At 43.9% G+C, this 12,611-nt stretch overlaps 1 long non-coding RNA gene across 2 annotated transcripts in view; it reads right to left on the reverse strand.

Moving 5' to 3' along the window:
- The window catches only part of LOC141423405 (uncharacterized), a 75,986-nt gene extending 63,846 nt beyond the window's left edge, over positions 1 to 12,140 (reverse strand). The window contains exon 1 of one of the 2 annotated variants that reach the window (XR_012448252.1): positions 11,515 to 12,140. This is a non-coding gene — a long non-coding RNA (uncharacterized lncRNA). The remainder of the gene's footprint in view (positions 1 to 11,514) is intronic. The other variant, XR_012448251.1, reaches the window with a different exon arrangement.
- Between the last annotated feature and the right edge of the window lie 471 nt (positions 12,141 to 12,611).

The following is a 12,611-nucleotide window of genomic DNA, read 5'->3' on the forward strand; positions in this document are numbered from 1 at the left end:
ACACCCTGCCAGGATGGCGAGAATAAATATGATTAGTGTAGGAGGGAGTATGGGGTAAGTGGAGGTGCTCGGAGGCTTGGCACATGGCAGGAACTGGCTGGCATGAGGGTGGCCAAGACTGGGTGGAGCAGTTCCATTGCCAAATCCTAGCTGTCCAGCCCTCTCTTTTGGGGGAACCTAACTTGGAAGCTGCAAGGACGGGTGACATAATTGAGAGAGGACTGACTTTGGTGCCAGAGAAATCTGACTTTTTAATCCATCTCTGTCATTGTGAATCTGGACAAGGTATTTGACTACTCTATGCTCATTTCCTCATCTCCAAAATGGGAATTATTTTGTCAGTTCCAGGGGAAGTAGTGAGATAATGAATGTGTGTGAAGTACCCAGCAGCGTTCTGTAAATAGTAGAGCCAGAATGACATAGATTCCAGAATCACAGCATAAGGTGACAATTACACATATCCAAAATTCCTCTTTAAAAATTTCTGTGTCAGACAAAATGAGTTGTGTTACGCTGCTGTGACAAAAAAGCCCAAAATCTGAGATAAAACCACAAAAATTTGTCTCTTGCTCACTATTACATGTTTTTCACCCACATGGCCATAGTCACTTGTGACCTCTGGGTTGCAAAGCAGACACAAATGGTTACCGTGCTGGAGGAAAAGAGAGCTCTTGATCAATTTGCTCTGGCAATTAAATACTCTGCAGTAGCACATATAAATTCTGCTCACAACTTCTTAATCAGAACCTGTCACATGGCCCCATCTGAGTTTAATATTGTTTAGTCTTCTGGGTCCTCAGAAGGAGAAAAGTACAGGAGCTGGGGAGCATCATGAATCACTATCATAGGTTCCTTAATGGAGACTGAGACACCTTCTCACAATCTGTGCACATGGCCAGATGTCTCGACTGTCTTGCAACAAATCACTATTTCTTTACTTGTGTCCAAGAAAATCTAATAGCTACGTACTTGGGACAATGTTGCATGAAAATATTGAAACTGTTAACTGCTAGATTCACACTGGGTGCTGTGCGACACTTCATATAGAGAGACACATGGACTCAGAGCCAGCTGACACCCAGCTGATGGATCACTTCTCCCCAGAACATGCTCACGCTGTGTGTGCATACTCACTGAGTAGAATACCGGTCCAAACCATCTGCATACTTCAATTTTTATTCCCCTGTCTTTGTTTGCTTTCAAAGTTGAATTGTGCAAGTTAAGTACTGTAAGGCAAAAAGAGTCATTCTAATACAACATCCTAAAATTAGCTGACCTTCATGGCACAAAGAAGAGGGTTCCCCAAGCTGAGAATCATTTTTTCTAAGGCCTACAGTATCTCCCCTTCAGACCCTGGAATATGACTCCTTCCTTCTCTCCTGCTTTTCTCTTTATACAATGCACTTGCTGCAAAGCAGTTTGGTCCCAACTACATCGCTGTCCATGATAAACTCTCTTATGGACAAGCCTCCCATTGAGGGGATCCCTGGCCCATCACTCCAGGTCAGAGGACAGATTGTTTTGATGCTCATAGACTCAAACTTTCCATGGCAGCCCTTAGACTCCAGCTTCCTAGTTCCCTGGTCAACAAATGTGCTGTGTGTCATAAACTTAAGTGTTGTAGACTTCAGAACCTTACCTCTAAACAGTCCTTTGGAGCCAGAAGTAGAATCCAGTTTGCTATGGGACAAGTATCCATATTCAACTTGAAACAGAGCAAGTTTTGGCTGTAATACAAACTGTATTCTACATTTAGTGAAATTTACATGTATTTATACCTCCTGCATGAACCTCAATGTCTTCATCTATAAAAGTATCATTCTAACAGATTCCAGACACATTTATTTCTCCTCCTCACTAGTAAGTCAAAAGTCTATGAAAGGAAATGAACATATATTGAGCACCTACAAAGCACCAATGTACATGGCTGGGCATTTTATCTGGGTTATCCCATTATTTCTATAGTCTTTTAGAAGAAGCACTCCTTCTCACTCCACAGATGAGGAGACTGACACTTTGGAGGTAAGGTGATGCCTGAAGAGTGGTGGAGTTTGCACTTGAGTCCTTGTCGTCCCCCTCAGAAGATGGATCCATTTGTCTCCTTTCTCTTGGGTACACCTTGGAAAAGAACTCCTCATGGCTCGACCTACATTTCAAGCCATGCAGGGAGGGTCCACAGGTTGAGAAAGAGGGCGGTACTACCAGGTTGATCCCGAGAGATGAGAGTGTGTGGGAAGGGGGCAGGAAAGCTGGAAATATGGAGAAGCCCCACCCAGATGCTTGTTCTGAGTCCATAGGTCCATGTCTTCAGAATTAATTACAGATGCAATTATTACTGCACATACAGATTGGGAGCCAAGGCATAGGGTGTCCATAATGCTTTGTTTCATGACCACCTTGACAAATGGGTGGACACTGATAAGCATGTGAAGTCATTTCCCCTGCCTGTTCCACCTGAAATAGCTCTGACTTCCATCACTGTTTTCCATGACCTAGGCTTTTGCAACAGTTTCCTGACTGATTCTCTGATTGCCAGCCTCTCTCTCTCCATCTAACCCAACCTTTCTACAAGCCATCAGTACTATCTTCATAAAATACAAATCTGATCCTATCTCATCCAACTTAAAAACCTACAAGCAACAAACCTTTAATGGATTCCATTATACTCAGGATCAAGTCCAGACTGCTAATCGTTGGCCTCAAGTCCTTTTTAACTTCTCCAACCTTATCTTCCTCTTATTCTTCTTATTTCTTCATGTCATTCCCCTTTACCAGGGTGGTCTTTCTCCTAGTTCTCATCTTAATGAAACCCAATTTAAAGGAATAATCCCCATGTAACAGGAATAAAAATCATTAAAATGTGAATATTTAAAATCCCTTCTCTCCACCTCTTTAGGAAGCAGAATAAAGCCAATATTCTTCAAAAGAACAACTACAAAATACAGAGATGAGTTATCTATTTAACAAAGATATAAATAATACAGGAGAAATACATTTTGGACATGATACTGGGGGTTGAACTCAGGGCCTTGCATTTGCTAGGCAGGTGCTCCACTAACTTGAGTCACATTGCTAACCCTTTTGTGTTTATCATTTTTGAATCAGGGTCTTGTTTTATGCCCAGGCCAACATGGACCACAATCTTCCTATTTGTGCTGTTCTGCAATAGTTGGGGATAACAGGCATGTACCCCCACACCCAGCCATTGATTGAGGTGGGGTCTTTTTTTTTAATTTTTATTTTATTCATGTGTGCCTACAATGTTTGGGTCATTTCTCCCCACTTCCCCCCGCTCCCTCCCTTACCCCCACTTACCCCTCACTACCAGGCAGAAACTATGTTGCCCTTATCTCTAAATTTGTTGAAGAGAGAGTATAAGCAATAATAGGAAGGAACAAGGGCTTTTGCTACTTGAGATAAGGATAGCCATACAGGGAGTTGACTCGCACTGCTTTCCTGTACATGTGTGTTACCTTCTAAGTTAATTCTTTTTGATCTAACCTTTTCTCTAGTTCCTGGTCCCCTTCTCCTATTGGCCTCGGTTGCTTTAAAGTGTCTGCTTTAGTTTCTCTGCATTGAGGGCAACAAATGCTAGCTAGTTTTTTAGGTGTCTTACCTATCCTCACCCCTCCCTTGTATGCTCTCGCTTTTATCTTGTGATCAAAGTCCAATCACCTTGTTGTGTTTGCCCTTGATCTAATGTCCACATATGAGGGAGAACATACTATTTTTGGTCTTTTGGGCCAGGCTAACCTCACTCAGAATGATGTTCTCCAATTCCATCCATTTACCAGCGAATGATAACATTTTGTTCTTCTTCATGGCTGCATAAAATTCCATTGTGTATAAATACCACATTTTCTTAATTCATTCATCGGTGGTGGGGCATCTTGGCTGTTTCCATAACTTGGCCTTTGTGAATAGTGCCGCAATAAACATGGGTGTGCAGGTGTGAGGTGGGGTCTTGAGAAGTTTTTGTGAATGGCCTCCAACAACAATCCTCCCAATCTTCCCCTCCCAAGCAGCTAGTATTACAGGCATGAACCAGCATGCAGCAGAGAAATACATTTTGTAAACAATACAAGAGACCTGAGAGTAAATGAAATTTGTAGCATTGGTAGTTGAGATTTGGAAATGGGAGGATCTTAAGAAAGGGACCTCCCTCATTGACTACTTTTTTCAAAAATTTAATAAAAGCTTGAATGACTTTTAAAAATCAGGTTTACCTTTTGTTACTGTCAGTTATGCTACAGAACCAAGATCAGACTGATCCATCTGGGATCTCAAGATTTATTAAGATTACACGTTCTTTAGCATTTAAATCAAAGCTATTGAAGCTTGCCTGACCACCTTCCTTGGCCTCATTAAATTAATCCCTCCTCTCGATGGAGAACACTTCATATACATAGTCCCTCATTTTAAGTCTTCACATTGGGATATTTTGATTATTATTCTCCCAGTCATCAGGCCTTGAGGTCCTGAGAGATCAAAGATGGCTGGTCTTCACCAAGTATTGGCATAGAAAAAGCAATCCATTACTGTGAAAAATCTGACTAAACATTGGCCTGTGTAGTGAGGTCTTCAGCAGCCTGATCCAGCCCCAGCATCTCACCCTGGCAACTCCAAAATAAAAGATTCCACTGAAGATAGCTCAGCCTCACTCCTAGACATCCAACTTTCAGTTTTGGTCTAGACCACTTCCAGTTGAAGAAGGAAAACAGAAGTTGGGGGAGGGAGGAAAGTGTCAGAACATTCAAAACAACAAAGAGGAGTTGTCCAATTTGATTCTAAAAATATGCCTGGGCCTCTTCCTCTTCTCAGTGCCAACTGCAAGTCTCAACCTTCACCTTATCCAGAAGAGGGGTTATCAGCAGGGTGTCTTTGCCACAGTCACCCATTCAGGCATCTTTGGAGGGCCTGGGAAGAAAACAACTTCCAACACCAAGCACCCTTCTAGGGACCAGGCTTCATGCTATGCGTAAGTTCAGGAAGATTTTAAATTAGGATTGTTTCTTCTTCCACATGAGTCCCTGGCTTTGCCAAGAGTTGGAAGGATCTCAAAAATATGCTCCCTCTTCCTTCATTTATTAAATTGAGGGGCTGGTCCCTGGAATATTTTATGAAACCCAATGTGGCAGCACAGACAGCTGAAAATCAGGCAATTTCTTTCATCCTTCAATCTGCAGAGGAATCAATCTCAGGCACTGTGTGAACCTCAACAGATACCATACTCAAACAAAAAAAGGAAAAAAGGAAAGTCAAAAACACACACATGGGAGACCTAGCTCCATAGATGGTAGGTGCCAAGGAGTTAAAATGAATGCCACGTTTGTGTATCTCTGCAGGAAAGAGACAACAAAGTCACCACCAAAGGGAAGAAATGGAGATGGCCCTTGGCCCTCCCTCTCTTCCCTCCTGTACGTCAGACTTCCCTTCCAGTGCGTCTGCTCTTCCAGGATCTCTCCTCCTCCTGTTAATGCTCTCTAGGAGGAGAAGAGAAGCTGGACACTGCAGGCTACTTCTTGGTCACATTCAACTTGCCAACCTCCAAGCAGGGTGAGTTAAAAGCTACAGTCCCATGAGATCTTGTACCCAGATCGGACTTCACCACTTGATGACCAAGTGACCACAGGCATGACTTCACCTCCCAGAGCCTCAACTTCTTTAAAATATCTATTTCAATGGCTTGCTCTGGGGATTTGATGAGATCATACATGCAAAATGCCTGGCAGTGGGGAGTTCTCCATAATTGCTATTTATTATCATTATCATTAAAACACCAACATGCCATTTGGAGACTGCAGCAAACTATACAGGGTTTCCTTGTATTCCTCCAACAACTCCCTGAAATTCTCCTCTGCAGATTTCTGTGCATCTATACTTCCTGCTCAGTGTCTGTCTCCTCTTGTAGTCAGCAAACTCTGTGAATGGGTCACAGACCATGTCTCCAAGCTGCCTAGAATCATCATAAATGCTCAAAAGATATTTTCTTTTCTTCCTTTTTTGTTTCTGCAGTACTAGGGATTAAACCCAGGACTTGTGCATGCTAGGCAAGCTCTCTACCACTGACTTACATTCCCAGCCTCAAAGGGTATTTTCAACTTAATTTATTTACATTCTACCTACTCCCACCTCAACTTTTCTTCTGTAAGTTTCTGCCCGTTTCCATGGTAGTTTACCACCTTCTACCCCTCTTAGAAGCTGCAGATAATCCTTCCATTCTGTTCAATCCCTCTCCCACATCTCTGTTGGAACCCATATTCCAGTCCACAGCTCTGCTCCAAGGCCTTGGAGTTTGTGGGGAAATAACCCAGACTCTCCAATATGCTTTTAAAAATCTTCAGGAAGAAGAGCATTGGCTCTCCCTTCACCTATTATTGTTTGTTGGACTCTGGAAGTCATGTTTGGTTTGAAGACTTTTAGATTTTTCCCTTTTGATTTGAGTGCTACCCAACACCAAAGGTGCTAATTTTTGGTTAAAGTTTGTGGACTGAACAATACCTTAACATCAACATAGCAAGTGGATAAACTTGAGAACTTGAGCACTTTATTTGCCATTGAAATTCTCTCGCATGCTCTTGATCCACTTCTATTATTAATGGTGACATTACTGTAAATAGAGCCGAAGCTCAGAGAGGTTAAGACACTTGCCCAAAGACACCCAGTTCATAATGGCAGACCTGAAATTGGCACAGAGAGATGGCCTGAGTCTGAATCTCTGTTCTTAATTCCATAGTGTACTTCCCCGAAGAGAAACAAGCAAATGTGAATCCCTAAATCAGCCCTAATCACACCCTCATCCCTCCTGGATTGATCAAAGCAAGGTGAAAAGTGGGCCCTCTGTCTGTCTGCCAATCATAGCTCTGAGGAAGCCCAACTTCTTTGGGAGCTGCATGGAAACCTACATTTACACATGTCAATAGAGGCCCTCAGTGAATAAGGGCTTTTAGAGGTCAGAGACCTCTATTGAGCCTTTGCTCTTCAGGCTCCCACATGGACGCCTAAGTCAGGTGGACACAGAGGGTAAGCAAGAGTAAGGATTGAAGGGGTATGCGCAAAGTGGGAAGAAAAGAGGAACCAGATATACCACTTACTCCTCCCAACAAGCTTGAGAGCTGCGTGTTACTCTCCCCACTTAAAAAAGTGAATCCCGGGAGGTTGGAGTTCTTGCCCAGGGAAGCGACATCTCCCTGGATGACGGCCAAAAGCATTTGAAAGAAATCACCCGGACACGTGGGCAGCTGGACTCACTAACGCCTTTGGCTCCCTTGACCCCAGTCCACTGTGGCACTGGGTGTTATCTGGAATCCCATTGGTGCAGTTTCATCTAGTCTGGTGGCTTCAAATGCTGGATTGAAAAACACAAAAACCTCCAGCCTTGTACTGAACCCCTTTTATTCTGGTGCTGAGGCTCAGTGACAGTAGGGCAGGGAAAGGCACTTGCTTTTGGTCAAGAGCCCATCATATGCTGTGACCACAGAGGGAAGAGATGTTCGGGACCCTGGAGGACCCAATCTTGAACATGCCAAGTTTGAGGCATAAGGGAGTTATGGGTTTCTGGTGTGTCCCAGAGGCCTCATACTAGGCTAAGGTGGGGGAATCTCTCTCAGCCCCTTAAGGCTCTCCAACTATTTCAGGCTAACTTCTCCCTATACATCTCATTTCCCCTTCTCTCCCTCTCCCCAGTTCTCCCTTTCTTTCATCCCCAGAGCCAACAGCATCCAATTTACATACATAATTTACTGTTTACTAAATACACAGCCCTAGGCCAGGTTCTTGACAGCAGAGATCACAAAGTAGTGACCTAACCACCATATCTGGATGCTTTATTTATACCACACAGTGTATTTTAAGAAAATTCTGATGTTTTACTACTGTGAAAAGTTGCAGGATTTCATGTACAAATTCAGATTTCTGCCCTTTCTTGAATAATTGGGAAATCAGGAGTTCTGAGATCCACTTCTCACAGAGCAATACTTGGCTAAAGTTGAATAATATCTGCCCCTTTGGGTCAGGATATTTTCAAATTAACCTGATTCACTTATTTGGCTATCTGGCCTGGGGATGTTTTTGAGTTTAGGACTCTCAACTAAAACATTCCCATTATACAGATGAGAAAAACTGAGGCACCAATATTAACATCTTGCTGAAGTCACTATGGGTGACATCCTCAGGGTCTTCCCTGATAGCAGACCTGCAGCAGCACCTGTAAGAATAAAGGACACCCCTTCCTCTGCCTTGCTCTCTGTCTTCCAGGACCCTCCTGCTACACTGGAAGCCAGGAGGAGCTTCCAAAGGCCAGCCCATGTCAGTGCAACTTCCACTCAGTGCAACGTAGCTCCACCTCTCACCACAAATCTGGCTCCTTTGTGGTGGCTTGTGGGGGCGTCATTACTGGGAGGACAGGTAAGGATAACTGTGAGCACTGCGCTGACCTTACCTGCTCTGGAAGAATCAGGCCCTCTAGGCAGAAGTCTATCAGTCTAACACAGACTCCACTGCTCAAGAGTGAATGTCCCATGCTGGAGGTACACACATGTATGCACATACATACATACATACATGTGCATGCACATACATGTGTATACCAACACACAAACACATGCACACACAAAACACATATGCCCACAAACACATGTGTACATATACATATGTGAATGCACCCAAACACAAGTTTATGCATGCATATACATACACATGCAGACTTATATATAGCTACACACACACACATATACTCATACAAATATATATACAAACATACAGGTACACACATACACTCACACACACAGACATACATTCAGCATGCACACACAGACACACGGTGTTCTAAGAGACTGGGAAGTGAGCAATAAGAGGAAGAAGGAGAAACCAAGCATACTGGAGCAAACCTATAATCTCAGCATTTGGGAGGTGAGGTAGGAGGAGGATCATAAGCTGGAGGTAACCTGGGCTACATACATAGTGAGACCCAATGTCTCAAAATAAAAAAGAAAAAGGAGGAGGAGGGAGGAAAGCAAGAGAAAAGGAGGGAGAAAACTTTTAAATCGTAATGCAAGCATTTTCTGTGCCAGGCATTGTGCTGTTGTCATGCTCCACGTCACACACACCTTCCTCCATCCCTTTAAAGCAGGTGCATTCTTAGTGCCATTGTCCAGATGGGGAAGCAGAGGCTTAGACTTCAAGTCAGGAAGATGAGTTCAGTTCTTGTTTCAGATACAGACCACCTGCTCCTGCAGAGCAACTGCCACAGTTTTGATATGAAGAATGTTAGCCCATTCTGGGACTAATCACATCTGAAGTTCCAGCTGTGCCTTGTGCAGGGATTTAAGCCTGCAAGAAATCACCACCTCAATGAGGGAGGGTACCTGAGGCTGTATGAAACCAGTCTTCAACAGCGACCCCATGTGGTTAATGATATTCCTGTGAATTGGTCAGGAATTCTAGTTCTCACTCTTAATATCTGGGATAGAACAGACTACCTTCTAACTGAAAGACACACCATGTGGTCTTTGGAAATTTTCAGGTACTAGAATTCATTCTAATAATGTAAGTGGGGGTACATGGGGTGATGACGAAAAGCAAAGGAGTGGTTGTCTTTTTGCCCCTCCAATTGTTTGAATGGTTCCTACTGATTTCAAATGAGTTTCCACAATATCCTGTGGGGTTTCCCAAAACAATCTGCACCTTTTCACCTGCCAGGACCTGTCTGTCCAAGCGCTCTCTCTCTCTCTCTCTTCTTATAAGGACACCAGGATACAAAAAATGGGACTCCAGCCTAGTGACTTTATCTAACTTCGTCATCCATTGGCCTACCTGCAAACACCACAGTCATATTAAGTATCCACCCTCTCATACCTCACAATGGGGATTAAATTTTAACATGTGAAGCCTTAAGGGACCCTCAAACCATATCCAAACCATCTGGAAGCACATTCCTCCATTTCCACCAAAATCAGTTTTCCTTAAAAGTATCTTTTTCTGAGCTGGACAAGGTGGTACATGCCCTCAATTCCTGCACCCGGAGGCTGAAGTGGGAGGATTATAGTTCCTGGCCAGCCTTGGCTATAAGGCAAACTCTGCTTCAAAAAATAAAACTAAATAACATTTTTTTCATCAGCTCTTGTAGCAGGCGTACTGCTTTCTCAAGACAGGCATAACAAATTGCCACAAAGTGGGCAGCTTAAAGCAACAGAAATTTATTCTCTCATAGTTATGGAGGTTGGGAGTCCAAAATCAAGGACTCTCCTCTAGGAGGTTCTTGTGGTTTCTGGTAGTTACTGTCATTTCTTGGAGTTCCTTGGCCTGTAGTTACATCAGCAGATAAATGGAGTGACATGCACAGCTGAGTGTGCCATGCACATGGAGTTAAAATGCCCGGCTTGCATCCGAATCTGTGTTCACTGTGCCCAATTGTAAATCAAAATATAGCAACATCATTCTTTTGCTTATAGTCCTCTATGGCTCCCCATTGTCCTTAGGAGAATCCAAATTTTTAGATTAACCTACAAGCTCTTCCTGATCTAGGCAAACCTGGTCTTTTCCTACTCCTTCACTTACCCCCACTCCTCTACAAACCATTCATCCATCCACGAACATGCAAAGCAGGCTTGCACTTTCATCTTGCCCTATGCCCTATTGTCTATCTCTGATAATCCCACCTTAGTCTCTCTCCATTCTCCACCAGGAATGTTTCCTTTCTTTGTTCAAGACTCTATTTGCATCCTGTCCTTTCTGAAGCTTTCCTGGACATCCTCAGAAGAGGTGGACCCTCCCTGCCATGAGTCTTGCAATGATCGTTGTGGGACACTGAAGACTGCTTCTCACATCCCTGACCAATTCCTCTGCCTCTGCATTCTCTTCCAGACTGTGAGCTCCTGGAGGACAGGGACTTGGATTTATCAGCTCTTATCCCCAGGTCCAGCTGAGCTAGGCATGGAGCACATGCTTCATAAACACTTGCTGAAGGAGGCATCAGCTCTAAGCTCATGCCGAGCCCTCTCAAGTGCGCCTGGTATGGAAAAAGGAACCACCAGATGATCTCCCTGGTGTCTGCAACATGGGTCAGAACAGTGGAGAGAACCAAATGTGAATGGTCACGGTACCTGAGGTCCTCCTTTTACATTCCCCACCCTTTGAACTCTTTGTCAAACCCCTTGCCCTCTCTCAGCCTCCAATGCTCATTCGTCATTCTGAAATGACACATACCATCCAACACTAGGCAATTTAGAAATGGCATTTGTTTAAACTTTCCAGTCATCCAGGTACATAGGTTCTTGATTTCCTTTATACAGATGATACACTGAGAACCAGAGACATTAAACAATTTCCATTTTGCTACAGCTAGTAAACAGCAGAGCTGGAATCCTGACCAGACTCCCAACCCCAGAGTCTTTACTTACTCATCCGTTGTGTTATTCAAAAGAAACTTTATTTAGCACCTACTGTATGTTCCACCCAGCTGGGGATATAGCAGTAACTAAAACAAGCAAATGACTCCACATACATGGCACTTACGTTTCTGCTGTGCAATGCCACCCCTCCAACACTGGTGGAACAACATGAAGGGCAAAAGACCAAAGTGTCCCCTTGGGTACCAGCACACACACTGGCTTCACAATGAGCAGCATGAACCCAGCCCACAGGTGGAGATGGAGCCTGAAGAAAAGCCACTTCTTGCTTGCCTGGGCAGGGCAAGTTGAAGTTCTTTGGCACCTGTGGCTGGGTTGGGCCAGGACAGACAGCAGAGAGACAACCTGTAATTGCAGGTCACAAATCTCTCTCCTTCCACCTTGTGCCCCCTCCCCGGTCCTGTGCTCAGCCACACATAGGAGCAATTGCTCAAGTTTATGACTTGCTGCGTGTAGGTTTAGACCTACCATCATCCGTAATGGGTTGTTGTTTTTATTTTCCATTTATGGGGAGTCTGAGTTACTACCTATGGTCACCGCAGACATTAAACTGTTCCAAGGGCTGAGATTTACATATTGGCCATGTGACCTGCAACAAGCTTAGAGAGGGGAAAAACGCATTTACAGTCTAATTAGAACTGATGATTGATACACAGAGACCAGCGGCTCATCAACCCCTTAAAGCCCAGGAGGCTCTCACCCACAATGCACGCCCTGGTAACAACACTGGTGGAGCCCAGGCTATGCATGTCATAAGGATCAGGGTTCAGAACAGATGAATATACATTCCCACCTGGAATGGCTATGATGACCTGAAAAGTGGGTGGGAGGAAGCAGAGATGGGAGGTTTTCTCTAGTCCTCTCCCCATGGTATCAAATTAATGCAGTAATTACATCTATTACCTGAACAAAGGTCCCTGACAACCAGTTAATAACCTGCTGTAGCTGCCACAGCTTTCATCCCAAGATCTCAAAACATGTTACAAATAATTAAATGCTATTATTTGGTAATTTGTGTAATCAAAGAACTTCATCACTTTTTCTTTTGCTGTGCCCCAGAATGCAGCTCAGCATCATGTTCTCAAGACAGGAAACTGAGGCACAAAGGTGAACTGGTTTAGATCGTGTGACACCTCTCACAGCTCTTAGTCCCCACTTCCCACTCTTTCTCTATGAGATCAAGGGCTGCTCCCCTCACCCCTC

The sequence above is a fragment of the Castor canadensis genome, chromosome 5 (assembly GCF_047511655.1).
Source record: "Castor canadensis chromosome 5, mCasCan1.hap1v2, whole genome shotgun sequence".
Classification (NCBI taxonomy): domain Eukaryota; kingdom Metazoa; phylum Chordata; class Mammalia; order Rodentia; family Castoridae; genus Castor; species Castor canadensis.